The sequence below is a fragment of the Apostichopus japonicus genome, chromosome 15 (genome assembly GCF_037975245.1).
Source record: "Apostichopus japonicus isolate 1M-3 chromosome 15, ASM3797524v1, whole genome shotgun sequence".
Taxonomy (NCBI): domain Eukaryota; kingdom Metazoa; phylum Echinodermata; class Holothuroidea; order Aspidochirotida; family Stichopodidae; genus Apostichopus; species Apostichopus japonicus.
This window is the reverse complement of record NC_092575.1, coordinates 13467089-13488504: the sequence shown is the minus strand read 5'-3', so window position 1 is coordinate 13488504 and position 21416 is coordinate 13467089. Positions and strand designations below refer to the sequence as shown.

The 21416-nt window shown below is 34.8% G+C and overlaps 1 long non-coding RNA gene across 1 annotated transcript; it reads right to left on the bottom strand.

Moving 5' to 3' along the window:
• Positions 1–4: 4 nt before the first annotated feature.
• LOC139980642 (uncharacterized) lies at positions 5–20032 on the bottom strand. The gene is made up of 4 exons (XR_011797623.1): positions 19868–20032; positions 5327–5402; positions 2427–2499; positions 5–2068 (listed from the first exon to the last, which is right to left on the bottom strand). It is a non-coding gene; the product is annotated as an uncharacterized lncRNA (long non-coding RNA).
• Between the last annotated feature and the right edge of the window lie 1384 nt (positions 20033–21416).

Genomic DNA, 21416 nt, shown 5'->3' with positions numbered 1-21416 from the left:
AACAATCTTTAAAATATTGACACGTGGTAATACCTGTAGAAAGGTTGAAGTGTCTTTTAAATTTACAGTGTAAAATCTTTAATATATTTAAAATCTTTAAGCTACAGCTGTAGTAGTAAAAAAGCTGAAATGGTTTGTAACTTTACAGAAACAGTCATGAAAATAATGACACCTGTCAATAAAATACTGAATTGTCTTGTAAATTTACAGTGACAAGTCTTCAGTATATGTCAAATTATGGCACCTGACAGTAAAGAGCTGTAATGGTATGTAAATTTACTGTGAAAATCTTTAAAATGAAAACACCTTGCAGTAACAAAGCTGAATTGTCATGTAAATTTACAGTGACAAATCTTCAATATACTTTTAAAAGACTTGCACCTGACAGTAAAAAAGCTGAAATGGTTTGTAAATTTACTGTGAAAATCTTTAAAAGGAAAGTAACTGACAGTAAAAAAGCTGAAATGGTTTATAAATTTACAGAAACATTCTTGAAAATAATAACATCTGGTAATAAAAAGGATGAAGCATCTTGTAAATTTACAGTGAAAAATCTTTAAAATAATAACACCTGACCGTAAACAAATAAAAGTGGTTTGTAAATTAACATTCACAATCTTTAATTTATGCATGAGATCCTGTAGAATAACACCAACGAAATGTTTTGAAATACAGAGTAAAGTTATTTTACATTTCAAATCCGCAATTCTATGTAAATTATTAGTAAAAAAAACAGTAGGTACCTGTTGAATATCACTACCTGACAGTAAATAAACGTAAAAAGTGTGTAAATTAACGTTAACAATTTACAGAATTACTGTAATTTTACAACTCCAAACAGTTTGTGCAAAAAACAGAAAGGGCTGTAAAATTATTTTACAGTAACTTTCTGTAATTTGAAAAACAAAATGGATTGTAAAATAAACAGTCTTGAAATGTAAAATTATTAAAACAGATGTTCTGTTAAATTACAGGATTTGTTTGGAAACTGCGTTACCAAAAAAAAAAAGTAATTTAACAGAATTTTTTTTAACAGTGTATACACATACCGTTTGACATGCATCCAAGCATGTTTTGGGGATTTATCGTGTTGGCGATAACGTCTTTCCAAGGAGTATTACTCATCAAAGCAAATTGTCATGATACATAATATAGATTTCCAAAAAGGTATCATAATTTGTTATTGTACTTAGAGCCTTTTAATTTTGATCTTTATTGATCTCAAATGAGAATCTCATTTGAGAATCAAACAAATCTACAAGGATCATTTATTTAATAGGTAATTCAGGATACTTCGTTTTAAGTTCAACCGGTCTGTACTTATTACTATTAAACGTAACGCACAGGTCAATTACCCATATTTTGTAATCTCCTGCAGTTAATTTTAAGCCAAGGTTGAAACAAATAGAAGCTTTTAAGCCTATTTTGGTGCCATTGCTACCGAACTCATCGCGCTCCCAATGATCGCATTTACGACATCGTTTGCTTGAAAAGATATAAAAACCCCAGTAGAGCAGAAATTTGCTAACGTTTCACAGTTAAAACTAAGTAAACGATATTGCATATTTTCACTGTGTGAATGCATCCAATTTGCACGAGAAAGGATGACAAGTGGGTCATATTTGCTCTCCGGATCAAATTTAGCCACATTTACTACTTCTGTGTCTAATTCTCGGCAATGATCCTCTCTTATTTTGCATTTTTGAGGGCCAGAGCACTGAGCGAAATGAATCACCTTAAACGATGTATCATAAACTTTGGATACGATTGCGTGGTGTTCTAAAGTTTCTTTCCACACTAGTTGATCTCCTCTTCTGAGATCAGCAATTGTTTCAACTCTTTCTAAAGTGGGCTTTTGTGTAAGTGGTTGTCGCGTCTGGTAATATCGCATATCATTGTGGATAATTTTACGACCATGTCTTCCAAGAACATGGTCTCTCGTGAACCACTCAAATTTACATTTGAAACACGTAAAACCCAGCAATCCTGATTCACTATCTGGAATTATATATCTTGAAAGTGGTCGTTTACACTCATAGCACGACGGCGATGACATTTCCGAGATGTTCTGAAAGTAGATTGACAGTGATTATTTTTAATACCTTACAAAAACACAGATCCACCTTTTTCTAACAGACTAACAAACAAAATAACGTTTTAATCCATTTGTGAGTTATCACAAACGTAGAATTGTCATATGTTTTGTCTCGTGATTGCTCGCATAAACTAGTGCTGATATTGAATTCATTACTCGTACATAGAGACTCCATTGTGATGCGAACTGTTACCATTATTAAACACACTTTTTGGCATACGATAAGAGTCTGTACCACGATGGTAATTATTCGTAATAACAATGAATTGGCTTTCAAGATTTATTGATGTTATTACACTTTATAAAAAAAAAGTAGTTTCGTTACACTTACTTCAGCAATATCGTTGGTTTGTAGTATTCTTAGGACGCAGTCTCCAAACCAAGCAAAAGCAAAAGCAGAAAACCTTGAGAGAAGAATCACTTAACAGATAAGGAATGACAAACGAAGAAATTGTCCTCAAGTATTTTCATGAAAGAAATATCATTGATCAATGCAACCAACAATATTATGTAAAATTGACAATTGGATTAAAATATGGACGAGAATAGGAACGAGAGAGAATATAAAAATCAGACTCAAAGTACAGGACATTCACCTTCAAAATGTTTGAGAAAATAGAGACATGACTAGTTGATAAGAGCATATGACAAGATTACTTTAGGTTTTGATCTGAAGAGCTGGTTATCTCATGCGAAAACTGATCTAATATACACGGAATGAATGTTACCGTATCAATTATAGGAACCTCGAATACAGTGCCGAATTTTACCTATGATATTCCTTTTTTATATGAACACAGAGAGTCTTATAATAGTCACTCGAAGTAGATACTACAATATCAAATGCGATTAATGTTAATTATTGAAATAGTTCAATGTCTGATTGTTAAACACTAGTGAATTTGAAACAATGCACTTTTTTCTAGGTTCTTTTGCAATCTTTTTCACCGTCATTCACGTTTGTTTCGTAAAATGCTGTAACAAATAACGACGTGTCATGAAATTTCTCTCCAACTATATTGTGTAACAAATAGACAATATACGTTGGCGGGACATGTATTGAGCAAAACCCACCATCATACCATCATCAGATTAATTCAATATCAGTCACTCAAGCCTTCAGCTCTGCCCCTATACCATTGTTCATTAACACTACCTGTATCGTACATATAAACCATACACTATTCTCAGTCAACTGTAAATGCTAATATTCGCGTTCATTTCTCTACACAGTTTACAGGAAGGCATAATAATACATCATATCACAACACGAACATTCAAAAGTACAATGTCATTGAAGGCATATATACATCTAATATATAAATTTATTAGCGTTGATTGTTCTTTTTACCGTATTATGAAACACAATTTACTATCGATAATTAGCTCCGGTAAATTAAACTAAATAGTATATCCTTGAACGATGAGTGATAGTTGATGATGAATTAAAAAACCGGTACTGACCCGCCTCTACCTTATCTGCAGCGGTATATGTTTAATCTTTACAAACATTGGAACGATGCTCGTAATGGCTTAACATAATCACAGCAACTCTGGAGTGGCAAATGCTCTTTGCGACAACTGGTGTGTATGGTAAGTTTAAATGTATCATGTATGTCAATGATTGTTACATACGGAAAGGAAATGGGAAAAATAAGTAAGGCTATAAGGCTGCTGTTGTACTCGGAAAACCATTTCTCATGGAATTCTAAAGAAAATACGTCTATACTTTATTGCGTAAAAAGCTGGCTTCCTATGTAACATTAAAATATCTACGGGTTCTACGTAGTTACAGTATATCGCAAAATCCATGTTGTTTTCAATAACACTATAGAAAGGACAATTTGGCTTATATACCACATTTTACTTTCAGATGATGTATTAATCAGAGACCAGTTTATTCCTATACGGCAACATACCAATGCAGAAATCAGGGGCGTAAGTTCAAATATATTTCTTATAATATATGTCTTAATTTCCTGTCTATATATTGGAGTAGGCTCAGCACCCCAGGCCCCTCCCATTTATCAATGCTTGTTTCATCTGTGGACCTTCCATAAGTAGTTATACCATACCTATATCAGTCATGAAAACATTAACGTTTAAACACACTCATTTTGAAATCCTGTGTAAGCCACTATCACTAATAACATTTATAACTGAACTTTTAAAAGAACCGCGTAGGCATTCGTGGATCATCAATACAGATGACCGGAGTAGTTTGTCAAACAGTTTTCGAAATAAGAATCCAGAAACAAAGAAAGTATTTAAGGAGGACCCGATCTATGGTTCCCATTATATATATACATTTATGGCCTCCTGCGGAAATCGTTTCCGTGTATGTTAGTTCCGAAACTCTATTTGTGCGGGATTTCGTTTGATTAGGCCTAATATTCATTACTTGGTACTCAATCAATCTTTAATTAAGGTACATCTTTCGTTTATCTGGAATATTTACAGCACTTTATTATCACCTACATCCATTTACGTATCAGAAACTTGCGATTGATGAAACAGGGATTAATATGGACAGAATTTTAAACTCGGCGAACCGAGTGTAACGAGAAATAAACCTTTTCATGAACATTACAATTGTGTTGGCCCAAATAAATATGCATGCACACCTCGCCTTCCTTATTCATATTTGATAATCAACCAGTTAAATCATCTCTATCACGCGACATCATACAATAGCAAACCGCTCACTATATACGTACTTTTATGAACTATGCCTAAACTCCTAGATATAGTTGAGTCATACGTGTTATTTCCTGTAAATGGGACTGTCAATCAAAACCCAGCGGGAAAAGCTTTTAATAGAGGTATACAAACAGTACGCGTATTGAAGCTTTCGTTATGACGAACGACCTAACGAGCCTAACGCGGGCAAATGTTATGTATATAATTTACCGTCTGTACTATATATATATATATATATATATATATATATATATATATATATATATATATATATATATATATAAATATATATATATATATAAATATATATATATATATATATATATATATATTATACTCTGCAAAATTTACAACATAAACAAATAAGTCATATTTATATATATATATATATATACTCTGCAAAATTTACAACATAAACAAATAAGTCATATTTATATATATATATATATATATATATATATATACATATATATATATATATATACATATATATACATACTCAAATTACTTACACGAAAAAAAAAAACTTACCTTGAATTTTGTCTGTTTTTGCAGTATATATTCTTTATAGAACTACGAACTGATTATTCTTCTTTGATGAATATCTCTGAAATGAATATATTTGGTTTTCATAACTTTCAAACAAACACAAATGTCTATTAGGTCTGGTGATCGTAATAAGTCTGTACAAATATATATTTTGACACAAATTACAGTTCAGCTGAAAGGAGGAAGTGATTGTGTGCTTTGATTACTACACGTATTTGGATACTATTTTTTTTAACCGCGATAAAGGTGCACCAGGGCACTCGTTGTGTGCGCTACGCCCATACTATTTGTTTTATCCATGGTCAGTCATGTATGTCCCCCACTATTCAATTGCGATTGACAACACCCTTTTGTAGTAACAATCTGACACGTATGCTCTCATGAGAGCCAAATTGTATCCTGATTTTTGTGTTTAATTGTTCCATAACACATTGTTATTTCACTGTAGATAATAACGGAGACACGGCATGGTACCGTGGGAATATGGACAGACACTACGTGGAGGTATTTTCAACTATATTAAGGCCGGGAAATTCCATGTTTCCTATCTTCTTTTTTTTTCTTTTGAAAGGCGATATATGCGTACGTTGCCTCGTAGACATTTTTTTTTGTCAAGGAAAGTTCCTTCATATTTGCCAAATATGAGCACAGCAAATGTCCAAGAATCCAAAAAAAAAAGGCTAAAAAGCATATATGATTGCTCTCTCTTGTTCACCAAAACATAAGCTGAACTATTACTAGATTCATTATTCAAATGTGATACTAAAGTTGTCCAGTTAAATCTAACAGCATGTAGGGCTTTCCATAACCAGAGAGCACCTGATTTTTTTAATTCATCGTGCTATTTGTATGTGCTATATCTTAAAGGTAGCCTACGGTGCACTGAAGAAAGTATGAGAGGACTCACTATCAAATGTCCACACATCATGGGTGGGGAGGGGAAAATTGAGTTTTTTTAGAGTATGGCATGGTGTGTATCAGATGAATGGAAATGATACTAGAAATCCACTTACACAATACTGAGAGGGGGAACCCTAAATGCTTTCTTATTCCCCATGATTTAGGGGAACCCAGGGAAAAGCCAACTGGTATGTTATATTATATAGGAATAATAAAGATATCATAAATGAATATCAATTGAAGGGGAAAAAACACAAGGAATGTTAGTCTACATGTTACGATGCTGAAGAGTTGAATCTTTACCGAAAATATTAACCTACACCAACTATTGGCTCAGTTGGGCAACGTTTCTGGGTGGGGTTAGGAGGGGTTAGAACTAAAAACTTAAGTTAATGAAAGTTAGGCAAATGGGTATCAAATGAAAAGAAATGACATTAGGAATAAGGATTCAATAGTGATAATCCCAAACTTTGTCACATATGCTCACATTTAGGATAGCGGTGGGGGAGGTGGTAGAAAATTCAGCCAGTGTGCATGTTTGTAGCCTAATTTTTGAAAATCAATCGCGGAAACACCATAGGTATGTCATTTGCAGTCGGTAATACTGGTATATACACTAGACTAACGCTATTTTCCTTAAGCATTAGGCCTTCGATACCATGCACGGTATGTTCTGAAAATGTCAATTTAACGTTGTTTTTTTTAGTTGAGCAAATTATCCTCACACTAACTGGATGAAGACTAGGTGACAGGGTAGGAGCGGGTAGGGGAATGGGTTGGGGTAAGGTGGAGCTAGGGACACGGCGGGGAGCTCGTTAACGGGGTAGGCTTATTATCATAGAAACTGTAACTTCGTACAGCTTAGCGACACGCTCCTCCGTTTCCAAGATATACATATTTGACGTTTTGATCAAAATAGGAACCTCGTAAGTATGTGCATAATATACAGTTGATGATTGGGCTCATCAACATTTATTATGTTAGGTCTTAATAAGTTAACCCCTAGCTACAACCCACATATATTTACCAAGCCATGTGATGTTTCTTTGTTCGAAAAAGATACTTAAATTATTTTCAAAAATATCTCATAAGGCTAAAGGTCTTTGTTCAGTGTCCTTGAAACAAAGCTTAAAAGAACAAAAGAATAAAATAACAGAAAATTAGGCAGTCACTCTTTTTTACATCATTAGTGTGTATAATTAGGTAATGTTTATTGATTAATAAAACTAGTATAAGGAAATATTTCAAAAATGGTCAATATTTGATGGATGTTGATGTGAGTTGCAGCTATTGTCAAAATTTATGAAGCCTTTCGGAGTGATATGGACAATGTTATGTAAAGGTGTCTCAAGACCTTTAAGACAAAGTACTCAACTTACTTACACGAAAGAAAAAAAACTTACCTTGAATTCTGTCTGTTTTCGCAGTACAAATTCTTTATTAAACTACGAACTGATTATTCTTCTTTTATGAAAAATATCTCTGAAATACATGTATAACTATATTTGGCTTTCAAGAAATTCCAAACAAAATGAAACGTCTATTAGGTCTGGTGATCGTAATAGGTCTGTACAAATATATATTTTGACACAAAGAAAATAACAATGGCGTGATTATCATAACGTCATATTCATCATTTGGAGCATGCGCTTTGGTATCACTTTTCGGAGCAAAGACAGCTTCCTTCTGGTTGATCTTACAGTTCAGCTGAAAAGAGGAAGTGATTGCGTGCTTTGATTACTACACGTATGTGGATTCTATTTTTATTAAACGCGATAAAGGTGCACCAGGGCACTCGTTGTGTGCGCTACGCCCACACTATTGTTTTATCCATGGTCTGATTTTCGTGTGTTTAATTGTTCCATAACACCTTGTTATTCCACTGTAAATATTATCAGAGACACGGCATGGTACCGTTTATGTATGGAGAGACGCTACGTGGCGGTATGATCAACTATATTAAGGCCGGGAAAATTCCAAGTTTCTTAACCTTTTCATTTGAACGACGATATATATATAGCTCGTAGACATTTTTTTGTCAAGGAAAGTTCCTTCATATTTGCCAAATATGAGCACAGAAAATGTCCAAGAATACAAAAAGAAAGGCTAGAAGCATATATGATTACTCTCTCTTGTTCACACAAAACATAAGCTGAACTATTACTAGCTTTATTATTCAAATGTGTTACCGAAGATGTCCGGTTATATTTAACAGCATGTATGGCTCTCTATAACTAGAGAGTACCGGATTTTTGTTGTATTCCTTGTGCTATTTGTATGTGCTATATCTCTCAAATGTCCACACATCCCCTCACCCCAGTGGTGGGGATGGGAAAATTGATAATATTTAAAGTATGACATCAATCAATCAATCAATCAAAAGACATTTATATAGCGCCAAAATCAACAAAAGTTGTTCAAAAAAGTTGTATCAAATGAAAAGAAAGGATACCAGAAATCCACATTTCACAATACTGAGAGAAGGAACTCTAAATGCTCTTATTTTCCCATGATTCAGAGGAACCCAGGGAAAGGTCAAATGGTATTTCATATTATATAAGAGTAATATAGATATTATATATAAATATCAATTGAAAGGGGAAAAAACAAGGAATATTAGTCTACGTGTTACTATGCTGAAGAGATGAACCTTTACCGAAAATATTAATCTACCCACCCACCCACCCACTATTGGCTCGGTTGGGCAACGTGGGTGGGTGGGGTTGGGAGGGGTTAAAACTAAAATCTGAAGTTAATGAAAGTAAGGCATAATGGGTATCAAATGAAAAGAAATGATATTAGGAATAATGATTCAAATGTGATACTCCCAAACTTTGTCACATATGCTCACATTTAGGATAGGGGTGGGGGAGGTAGTGGAAAATTCAGCCAATTTTCATGTATGTAGCCTATTTTTTTTTAATAAATGGGGTAAGGGAAGCCTGTATCATTAGGGCCTCCAGTGATAAGCATAGGTATATTCAGACAAAATCGAACCCAAGTCGGAAAATATGTTCAGGGCAAGGCCAATAAGACAATTTCAGTGAAATAAATGTGACTCTGTTTGTATGGTTGATATTTGTATTACTAAAAAGAATAGTAGATATGAATCGATGAGGCCTAACTGTAGCCGAAGCCAAACAGATAGTAAACAGAAATATAATACATGCAATTGACTCAATTTTCAAGGGGATACATTAAACTTATTGCATGGGGAAAGCATTGTCTCCTTCCCACTTTAAGAAATGTCTACATAGTGTTATATTTGATTTATAATGAATTTGGAATGAATTGGCTTCAAAATGTCAAATGTGCACTCCATTAAGTTTTTGATGAGGGCCACTGGAGGAGCGGGGACGTGCCCTTTTGACAATGTCGACTATGTCACATACTCACATAGCCACTGATAAATCTATATAGACAATGTTAAGTTAAAAAAATATATATATATATGTCCATGTAAAGTAGAATTAGGAATGCCACAAAATAGAATTTTATAAGGCATATCAAACTTTATGTACATCGTGTGGGTAACCTAAAAACCTCTTGGTTAACATAATCAATACGATATTGTAACAAACAAAAATTAAAACAGTGAACAAGAAACTGAAACAAAATAAATAAATGTAAAATAAAATTGGATCACAGCTCTAACCCATACCCTCATCCTACCATAGCTTACCCACACATCTCCTCATGGTCGAATATTCTCAAAAGTCTAATATGATAACTGTAAGGTACAATCCATGTAGTTTAACGGCTCTTGTTCACACAGATATACATAGCCTCGTGCAGGGTGAATTCCGTGTACGCTTTGCCCAATAACACACCAAGGCCCTAGCTTATTTTACACCTTAGTAACGTCTTGCCCAGCTTATCGGAAACATTAATTAGGCTAGCCTGGCATATTCCTACACAGGCACGACGTTGCTTGCTAGTCGACACACCAAAAAAAAAAAAAAAATCCATGCCGAAGAACTTCTTTTTTTGTAAACTAACTAAATGCACCTTGACTAGCCTTAACAGTCTAGGGCGGAACCTCGATCCACAGGAGCCACCGTGGCTCCTGTTTAAGAATTAAATTTAACACAGTCGGCATCTATTTTTTTTTTTTTTTTAAACATGGTGTAGTCTATTAGACACTAATGCAGCAAGGGTTCCCGCTAGTATTTTAAGAAACGTTCCCCCTTCAATATGTTTAGGTTGGGGGGGGGGGCGGGTTAATGCAGGTAGCTAGAAAGTACATTGATTTAGGGATCAATAGTAGAAGTCCTAGGCTAGGCTAAGGTGATATCGTAACCTATCGACTATCTAAAGGCCGGGGGAATTCCAGGTTTCTCAAGTTTATTGTAAATATGATTCACGACCTGTGCTGTATGCAAGTTGCCTTGTAGACATATACGCTAAATATGAACCTATATATATTAGTTGCTTGTTGGACTGAATAGCAGTGTAAATCTTTTACAGATAACAGACAAAGTTTGTGGATATTTCTATCACATTTTCTGATATGACTAAACCAAGGCGTGGTTTCTTTCACATTTTAAACTGGTTTACAACATTTATTGCAATTTCGCTTATATTCAAACTAATAATTATTTAGGAAAAAGATTTACTGTATGTCATGTTTAAAACAAATGTTGTTTTTGTATTAATTTTATTTAAAATCCTATGCCATTTCAGTTGCATGTATGAAATGCTGAAATGTGTGTGTGTGTCACAGAAGAACCGTTTGTTGGCAGAGTTTTAGTAACTAGACATACATTTTTACATTTAACATCAAACTTTCTTGTTTTATGTTCACCAAAGGCAATTTAAAACACATTTTCCATTTCTTTTAAAAACTAGAAAAAAATTGCCCCTGCGTTATCCATTTTTGCCACTAAGTTGGAAACTTGTGGATTACGGTTTGGCTTAACTGATACCTTTATTTGTAAAGAGAGTAAACTTATGATCATTTTAACTTGATTTGCTTTATTACTTAGGTAAATGAGTTGTAAAGCAATTCATTTTACATGCTTTTCTGTTTCTTGTTTACTTTAATCTATTGAATCCTCTTTGCCGGTCAAGTGTCTTCCGTAATTTTTGTGATATGACAAATTCAATTGATTGAACTCTGGATCATTAGTATTGGCAAATATCTTTAACTTTGGCGATATCAGATATCAAGTGCAGTTTAGGTTATGTATTTTGTTCTCTCTTGCAAGGAAAGTTGTCTTAAAGGGAACGTTCTGTCGTTCTGTAAAACAGTTCATACACATGTCACTGGCATTGAGAATGGTGGATCTCATATACATAGCAAACAACTTAGCAGGTCATTTTAGTAGTATTCTGGCAATTCTGGAATGTCAGTATACAGAGCTTTATAACTTGTATATCTACTTCCCTAGACTTAACTTACATGAAATATGTCATTCATCCCTGTCAGTATAGTTAAATGATATGTCAATGGAATTTTGTAAAACATTCCAAAAGTCATGGAAGTCTTAAAATTAACATTAACAGTCTCAATTTCTGACCTTACACAAGGTTTAGAAGATGAAATAGGTCACGGGTCTTCAAAATTTGGTCACGGAAACTCAAATCAAATAGACGTTAAGTTGGACTGATATTTTACATCTTGTATTGGTATTTACCATTCTTTAAGCTAATGATCTCTGAACACACCATTGTTGTTTGAGATACTCGTCTTGTTAATGTATTAGTGAATATAAATAGAAAACTCATTTATGATATGTATGTGTTTGTTTAAACTTTCCTGCGTAATTTAACTTAAGGTGAGTAACTTTACTCACATAGCGAGTACCACAGCTGATTGGTAGGAGAACTCATCTATAAGAGTAATTGTACTACTGAGTATTGTTACTCACATTGATAAGTAGAGTAGCGGAATGGAATATTCATGTACTTTTCGTGTAAACTAACCTCCCATCGGTCTAACCCAAACGACAAGGAATAAAACTCACATTTGAACAAAATAACGTGGTGTTTATGTTTTTTACGAAGGTGCTATTTGCAAAATTCTAAATAAAAATAGATATAGTTAACGTATACACATGACACTTACGCTCACTCTATTCAATGATATTAATATTTTATTACAATATAAAATCACACATAAACATTAGAAAATACACACATGAGGAAATGTTACGATAATGTCCCAAAGTTTAACCTAGCTATTGTCTAAATTGACTAGCATTTGTTTTAACCAAGAAAAACAAAGGATTTAAAGAATGCGAGCTGTTCTTTTTATACCCCACCGATCAATCAAGAAATATATATATTTAGCTAAGCAGCGTATATAGCAGTATAACTATTGTGAAGAATCGAGACTATAGGACTTTGATGACTATTCAAAACCACTCATGTATATACACAAATCTTCAAATTTAGTGGAGCGTACAACTAACGAACGCTGCTTAAATGGCAAAAGTCTACCTTCTTGCTATAAAAAATATATATATATATAGGAAAATGATTCAAATGAAAACGTCCAAATACATGAGCCCAAGGGCACTGTGGTTCCTTGAGTACGTGTATATATATTACAATACACATAATATTATCATAGTAAGATTGGGCTCAAATAGTCCAAGTAATTGTGGTCCTACATGTAACCATAAAGTAACCAACACTATAGCCAAAACTTTTGTGATCACAAATTGTGATCGGATTTTTGATTGGAAGGCATTTTTGAGATCTGAATATGGCGTCGGAAATGTAAGAATTATAAGGTCACCTACAAGCGGGTCAACAGATACGGGTAACATTATTGACCTTAGATCACACGACCGTTAAGTTTGAAAATGTTCCACAACCCCATTCACAGCTTGTCTCAATATATCAATCGTGTCAGACCATGGCACTGGGAGTTACAGTAACTGCATTAAATGTCTAAAAATTAACTTTGAACTTGTTTAACTTCACACACAAAGGTCACCTGGTGGTCAACTTATTGACATTTTTAATCGGTGAGACCTACATAGAGCATCAAAACTGTTAAAATTCACACATTTTCTCTTTGCCCATTTTCTCCCCCCCCCCCCCCAAAAAAAATACTAATTTTAAACATTAATTGACCTTTGGTAACCTCGGATCACATGACCGTTAAGTTTGAAAATATTCCCGTATACCATTACATTGAAGCAACTCCCAACCCTAACAGACAATTCGTTCTCAAGTCATCGCATAAATACTCGTTTTTTTAACATCGATTGACCCTTGCTGACCTCGGATCACATGATCGTCAACTTTGAAAATATTCCTCTACACCATTTGCAACTTGTCCCAAAATATCAACGGTGTCACATCTTGGCACTGGGAGTTATTGCATTAAATGTCTAAAAATTACTTTGAACTCGTACAACTTCACATACTGTAAAGCTCACCCGGGTGTCAACCCAAAGACATTTTTTATTGGAAGGTACCTTTGATATCCAAATCTAGCATCAAAACCAAACATTTTCTTTTCGCCCGTTTTCTCCCAAAATAAGCACATTCCTCTAATGTGACCTTTGACTTTTTGACCTTGGTTTCAGATGTAGTTTGATCTCCTGATTAAAAAAATCAACACAAGTCTGTACAGCCATCCTTCCTTCGATCGAAAACTTTGACCCCATATAACTTCGCAAAAGAATGTCACATAGGGTCAACCTATTGACAAGGTACCTTTGACATCTGAAAATAGCAATGAAACTGTAAAATCCCCAAAACACTTAAAGATCAGTAAAGGTCAAATTGAGGTCAAAGGTCACCCAGATGCGGGTCGACAATTGGATTACATGGAAGCAACTCCCAACTCGCCTTTACCTAGCCTGCAGCGGTATATATTTAATCTTTGCAGTGGTTTGACATAATCACAGCAACTCTGGAGTGGAAAATGCTTTTTGCGGCAACGGGTGTGTATGGTCATTGGTCAGTTAAACGTATCATGTATCTGAATGATTGTTGCATACGGATGGGAAATGGGAAATATAAGTAAGGCTATATGGCTGCTGTTGTACTCGGAAACCATTTCGCATGGAATTCTAAAGAAAATACGTATATACTGTATTGCTTAAAAAGCTGGCTTCCTATGTGACATTAAAATATCTATGTAGTCTACGAAGTTACAGTACATCGCAACATTTATTTTGTTTTCAATTACACTATAGAAAGAAGAATTTGGCTGATATACCACATTGTACTTTCAGATGAGTGTTATTCAGAGACCAGTTTATTCGTATACGGCTACATACGAATGCAGAAATCAGGGGCGTAAGTTCAATATATTTCTTATAATATAAGTCTTAATTTCCTGTCTATATATGGGAGTAGGCTCAGCATCCCAAGCCTCACCCATCAATGCTTGTTTCACATGTGGAACATCCACCTATATCAGTCATGAATACATTAACATTTAACACACTCATTTTTGAAATCCTGTGTAAGCCACTATCACTAATAACATTTATAACTGAACTTTTAAAAGAACCGCGTAGACATTCGTGGATCATCAATAAAGATGACTGGAGTAGTTTGTCAAACAGTTCTTGAAATAAGAATCCAGAAACAAAGAAAGTATTTTAGGAGGACCCGATCTATGGTTCCCATTGTATATATACATTTATGGCCTCCTGCGGAAATCGTTTCTGTGTATGTTAGTTCCGAAACTCTATTTGTGCGGGATTTCGTTTGATTAGGTATAATATTCATTACTTGGTACTCAATCAACCTTTAATGAAGGTACATCTTTCGTTTATCTGGAATATTTACAGCACTTTATTATCACCTACATCCATTTAAGTATCAGAAACTTGCGATTGATGAAACAGGGATTAATGTGGATAGAATTTTAAACTCGGCGAACCGAGTGTAACGAGAAATAAACCTTTTCATGAACATTACAATTGTGTTGGCCCAAATAAATATGCATGCACACCTCGCCTTTCTTATTCATATTTTATAATCAACCAGTTAAATCATTTATCACGCGACATCATACAATAGCAAACCGCTCACTTTATGCGTACTTTTATGAACTATGCCTAACCTCCTAGATATAATTGAGTCATACGTGTTATTTCCTTTAAATGGGACTGTCAATCAAAACCCAGCGGGAAAAGCTTTTAATAGAGACGGATACAAACAGTACCCGTATTGAAGCTTTCGTTATGACGAACGACCTAACGAGCCTAACGCAGGCAAATCTTATGTATATAATTTACCGTCTGTACATATATATATATATATATATTTATATATATATATATATATATATATATATATATATATATATATATATATATATAAATATATATATATATGTATATATATATGTATATTTATATATATATATATACATATAAATAAATATATATATATATATATATATATATATATACATATAAATATATATATATATATATACTGTATATATATATATATATATATATATATATCTGGGACCTGACCTTTCTGAGGTTAGAGGTTCAGAGCATAGCAAACAGCATCCAAAGATAATGGATGTTTACTTAGGCCTTCACTACAGTAAGCTTATCGACAGATGTGTCAATTTAGGGGTATTTATTAGAATTTTGAACCATTTCACGAAATATAAATCTTTGGGTATGTCTCAATCTCTCTGCCATAAAATAAGGCAGTCAGAAAGTCACAACTCCACAAAAACAGATACACAAGCAAACGGAACACTACAGTAAAAGAAAGGGCCTGATAGATTCCATAAACGAGTTACAAAAGTAAAAAATGTGAAAACGTTTGCCGTCTGAGTACAATATTCATCCCCACAATATTCTCTATATGTGTTAGTGTGCATCACTTACTGTAGCCCTGTGCGTACAGTAGTAGTGGTGTGTCATTGGTTCTGATTCAGAGAACTAAGTCACACAGGGCCTCAGTGTAGCAGTGTACAACAATTTTTTGTAACATGACTTTTTTTCCCCTGCACCTATGGGATGAATCATGGCTGAAGGTAAACAATTGAGTATTCATTTTAGAATAACAACGCAATCATGGCTAAGTAATTTAGGCATTTTGATATTAACGTTATGATGTTGGTAGTGTTAATAGTGCTGAAGTAATAGCTTGATCAAAAGTATTCCTTTAAGTCCCACAATGCCTTCACAGGGTGACCTACTGTACAGTCACTTGAGCACTTAGGAGTTTTTGCGAAAAGAGCAAATTCCTCGTCCAAAATTGCTAGGTTTGATCCAGTTTTACGGAGTCCCATAACAAAAAAACACAGTCTGTAATATATCAATGGAAAAGTGTAAAGATTCAATGTAACATATTTGAAAGGATTAGAGTATGTTGAAAAACCACCAGCTATGCATTTTAAGGAAATAAACAGTACCTCATTGAACCTTGCATTGTGTTCACACTAATGAGTTATGAAATTGTTATCAGTGTCTTCATCATTAAAAGCTATTAATTAGGTTGATCAATGGTCTCACATATTAGTGCAATCACAGAGGTTAAATTTCAATCAGGTTATAATGCCAAGGGAATCCAGACCTACTTCATAAAAAAAATTTAAAAAAATCATGGCTCCTATAAAAATGATTCATGATAAAAACCAACATACATACAGTATGTGCAACTAAAGTAGTTTCATATTGGGTATCATGTCCAAATAAAAGCTCTTGATTGTATTCAGTTTTCATACTTTTAAAAATGACCATCTGTGTGCAGTAATTTGGTGTTAGTAAGTAACATGAAAATGCACAAGACTAATGTTCAACAGGCACTAGATAGTTCTCATGTCCATAGCACAAACCAGGGAGTTGTTCCATTACAACTCCCTGCACGAACAGGCTATTATGATCAGAGTTGTTATGGAACAAATAAAACTCCCTTGTATGATGTTAACACTGTACTGTGTGACAAAACACTTAAATGCATACATGTGGTAACATGTTGCTATGATCCGATACTAGCTAAATAGATCACCATTATGCAAACTGCACTGCACATGGTTTCCATTATGTAATAAGTTTCATTTTATGAATTTGTCAATCTGACATGTATGCTACTGTATATGTGTAGGCTGTATGTACAACTTATTGTATCTTAATAATATACAGCAAAAAACTATTGAGAACTGTGATAAACAACATTTTCAAAGTGACAGTTGGGGATCTAAAAAGACCACTGAAAGCCTTCTGTAGCGATATAAAATGATACTAAACATTATATATCTCTGCAAGCTAGTGTACCCTGCTTTGAGATGTATGGTTTAAATAAGGTTTTCACAAGTTTGCCCTGTTGACCCAACCACTGGCCTAGACATACCAATAAATAGATCTATCCATGCTTCAAATTGAGTTTTCACAATTTGACCATTTTTTCCTAAATTACCTTTGACCTTCACCAAAAACAATAGGCTTCTTGTACTTGTGATGCATCTACACATACATACTGTACCAACTATGAGATCTGTCCAATAAAGCTTACTGTCATGAGAAACTGTGTTTACAAGCTAGGATCACAAACACAATACTCCTACCAATGCACACGCACCCATATGCCATCGTGAGTTGAAAGTTTCAACATCATTGAAACCAAACATTAAAAATGAACTTAGTCATTATGCCAAAGTCTGTGTACACGAGTAGTCCTGAGCTTAAACCCCAAATGATACGTTGAGGGGCTAAATGTACCGGTATACATAGTTTAGGGTGCATGCAATTTTTAAGTAAATGAACTGCATGCGGGATGAGGCATTGAACCATGCATGAATACTCAGTCAATCTCTTGAAGTGATTGCATGCTAAATTCCTGGGTACAACTTACATACCAAATAATAGATCAATATTCAAACTTAGTAGTGTGGCATTTTTCTCAATTGTTGCATATGCGGTTTCCATGAAAAAAGTGATATCTAAATTAACTAAACTGACATGAATATTGGACAACATGTACACTAAGTATTGACATCAAATAGGGAACTGCACTGTCAAGACTTCCACTTGCAATTTATGAAACAATTATCTGGACTTATTTATGTTCATTCTCTTGTCAGAAAAGATGGCTTAAATTTGGCACAATTTGAGGAATGCATGAATGCAGAATGAGAACAAGCTTTTAACACCCTCCCCCAGTTTTGCACGCTTTTTGGCCATTTGGAAATCTTGCACCCTTAAAATACCCAACATTACCTCAATATGATAACACTACTCTCTGGGACATGACCTGTCAGAGCTTAGAGGCTCAGAGCATAGCAAACAGCATCTAAAGTCAATGGATGTATACTAAGGCCTACACTACAGTTAGCTTATCGACGAATGTGTCAATTTAGGGGTATGAAAGAACTTGACACGACAGACATTTTGTGGTCAAATTCTGCTCAATTGTACGGTGCATAGGCACAGAACCTTAAATATTTTGAGATCAGAACATTTCTGAGGAACTACACATATGAAAAACACATACAGTTGAGTAATTTGGATTTTTCCTTGATAGATATCATTGATCAAATCCTTAAGTGCGTCAATTATAAGCCCACCATGCTACAGTATCTGGTCATGATTAGGGCAATATACAGTAACATAATTGTCCAGCAAAATCGAAGGCCATATATGATACATGCACAGTAGGCTAAGAAGTTAAGCTGACCTACTTGAAATCTAATTTCTCTGGCAGTTGGTATTAATTTGTAGCTTAAACTACAGACCAGTTTACCCTTGACCCAATGCTAAGGTAGTGTTAGGACTTGGACTATGGCCCTTGGCTACAGCCGAATGTAGGCTAGGCCTTACAAGTTTTAGGCTAGAAGCTAGTCTAGACTATAGTATTGAAATACTGTATGGGTATGAACAAATAACGTGAAGCTGTATGCAACGGGTACCGTTGTTTTCCGTACACGTTACTTTCCGCTGAAACAAAACGGTGTTTTCCGCAAACAAATTTGTCAGCGGAAAACAACGTTTTTTTCAGCGGAAAGTAACGTTTTTTTTTTTGAAGGGACAGAATAACTTGCTGAATTGATTAGGCACATGGAATGATTTAGGAAGGTGGAAAAGATTGGTAACTGTAACAGGATAAATCGGCCATGATTTTAGATGTAACTCGTAAGAAAGGTGGTGCAAAATGCGTGTTCGACTATTAAAACAGCCCTTACTTATACAGCCATTTCCAGCGAAAATCAAAGATACCGCCTTTTACAACTTTTTTTTTTTAAACTATCATTACGCGGACCGCAGTTTTAATACTTTATTAGATAGTCAATCCTTCATAACGCGGGTGTCCCTTTGCCCTTTTATCGGCCGACCACCACATACTTCTTTAATAATCCCTAATTACACACCCCCAAGCCTCCTCTGTATTATAAGCAGCTTAACTTTTCTGACATGAACTCAGTCTAACCATCCTTTATCGACGTTCTTTGATACTTTCTCATGTTATTTTAATCATCCTGCCTGAATTTGGTATCCTAAAATATGCGAAAAATATAGTATACAGGAAGGTGAAAAAAAGGTGTTTTCCGCAGAAGAATATTTTCAGCGGAAAGTAATTAGCGGAAAGTAACGTATGCGGAAAACAACTGAAACCGTATGCAACAACGTTATAATATCAACGTTATTAATATCACCAAACTTTATTGACTAATCTCATGGACCTTACCTGAAGTTGTTGGTGAGACGTTTTCGTGTTAACGGTACTTTTTTAAGAAAAAGTCAACAAGGAAAGAACCTGGGCACGAAAACCAAACTACACGGCGGACGACTGACCCGATCTCAAGCACTAGAGTCAAGTGAGCCGCACATTCAGCCGTACATTCGTAATATAACGTAAATAAACCAAATTGAAGTTAGCATACACGTTCAGCACAAACCGTGCTGAACGAGTATGCTAACTGTACCTTCCATAGTGTTAGTTTACGGTACTGTTTAATGAACATGATTGTGTAAACGGTTAGGGTAATTCCTTACCGTTGAATCCCACGTTAAGAAAGACGGTGTAAGCAGCTTATCATTGTGACTTCAAAGATTGTCTAGATGTCACCAGGAAGTTGTTATGGATCTCCCTGCTTTTACGAGGCCAATTAAAATTACATCAGCGTTAATTTGTATTAACAAATGATACATTTTTACTTTTTACTTGCATTGCCTCAAAAAGGCTTTCGTAGTCTCACCGCCTAAATGGCAAATTATAATTTTCTAAGGTTTAGTTTGACGTCCTTTTATTTTATGATGATATACAAAGGCCGGTCAAGGAGGTTCAGGGGAAATTATTTACCAATTTTAATTACTCAAAATCCAGCCACTTTTCGCAATAGGAACACATGCATTGTTGGGAAGGTATTAAAGTGAAAATTTATAGCCCACTTGATTTTTTTTATGAAATCTTGATAGCTCGATGAGTCCAAGACGTTTTTTTTAGTAAAGTATAATTTGATATTTGAATGTGTGGGATATGACTGATTGTTTGACATTCTGTTAAATTTTCATTCGCGAATAATTAGAATATATTACAGGCTACCAACGTTAGGGTTTATTTCAAAGCAAGGGCGGCGGAACCGGGAGGGGGGGGCACAGGGGGCACGTGCCCCCCACTTTTCCTCAGGTTAAGAATGTGCCCTTTTTCTACATAAAAATTGAGGTGTCTCAAGTTATCAAGCGGCCATGGAACCAGAATGAACACTCGGGAAGGGCCGTTTCCGGCCATCTGAGGGCATTGTAAAACCAAAAAATTTCTTGTACGCTCCGCGCCAACCGGTGGTGGCGCTCCGCTCAGATAGTCGTGCATACAACTTTGCCAATCCTGGCTACGCCCCTGACTTTTAATGAATATCTGTGGGTCAAACTCAAAGCTATTTCGAATGGAAAAAAATTGTTAAGATAGTAACAAGAAATAAACTCTAATTCGGAAGATTCCTACATTAGCAACTAGCATGATTTCACCTCATTTTGTCTCAAAAGAAAACTTGTTCCTTATTTCCCAATTTGCACATTTGATATTGCAGTGCTAGTATGCATATTTACCTTGAGAGGGGGGGGGGGGGGAGTTGATGGAGTGATGTGTATACGTAAATAAGATAATACAAAAGAGTTATAAAGGTACTAAATATAAGGCTGCATCAGTCCAATCGAATTTCTGCAAAGTGCCCTTTGATGTCGGTGCCCCCCCCCCCAGATTAAAAGTGCTTCCGCCGCCCTTGTTTCAAAGTGAA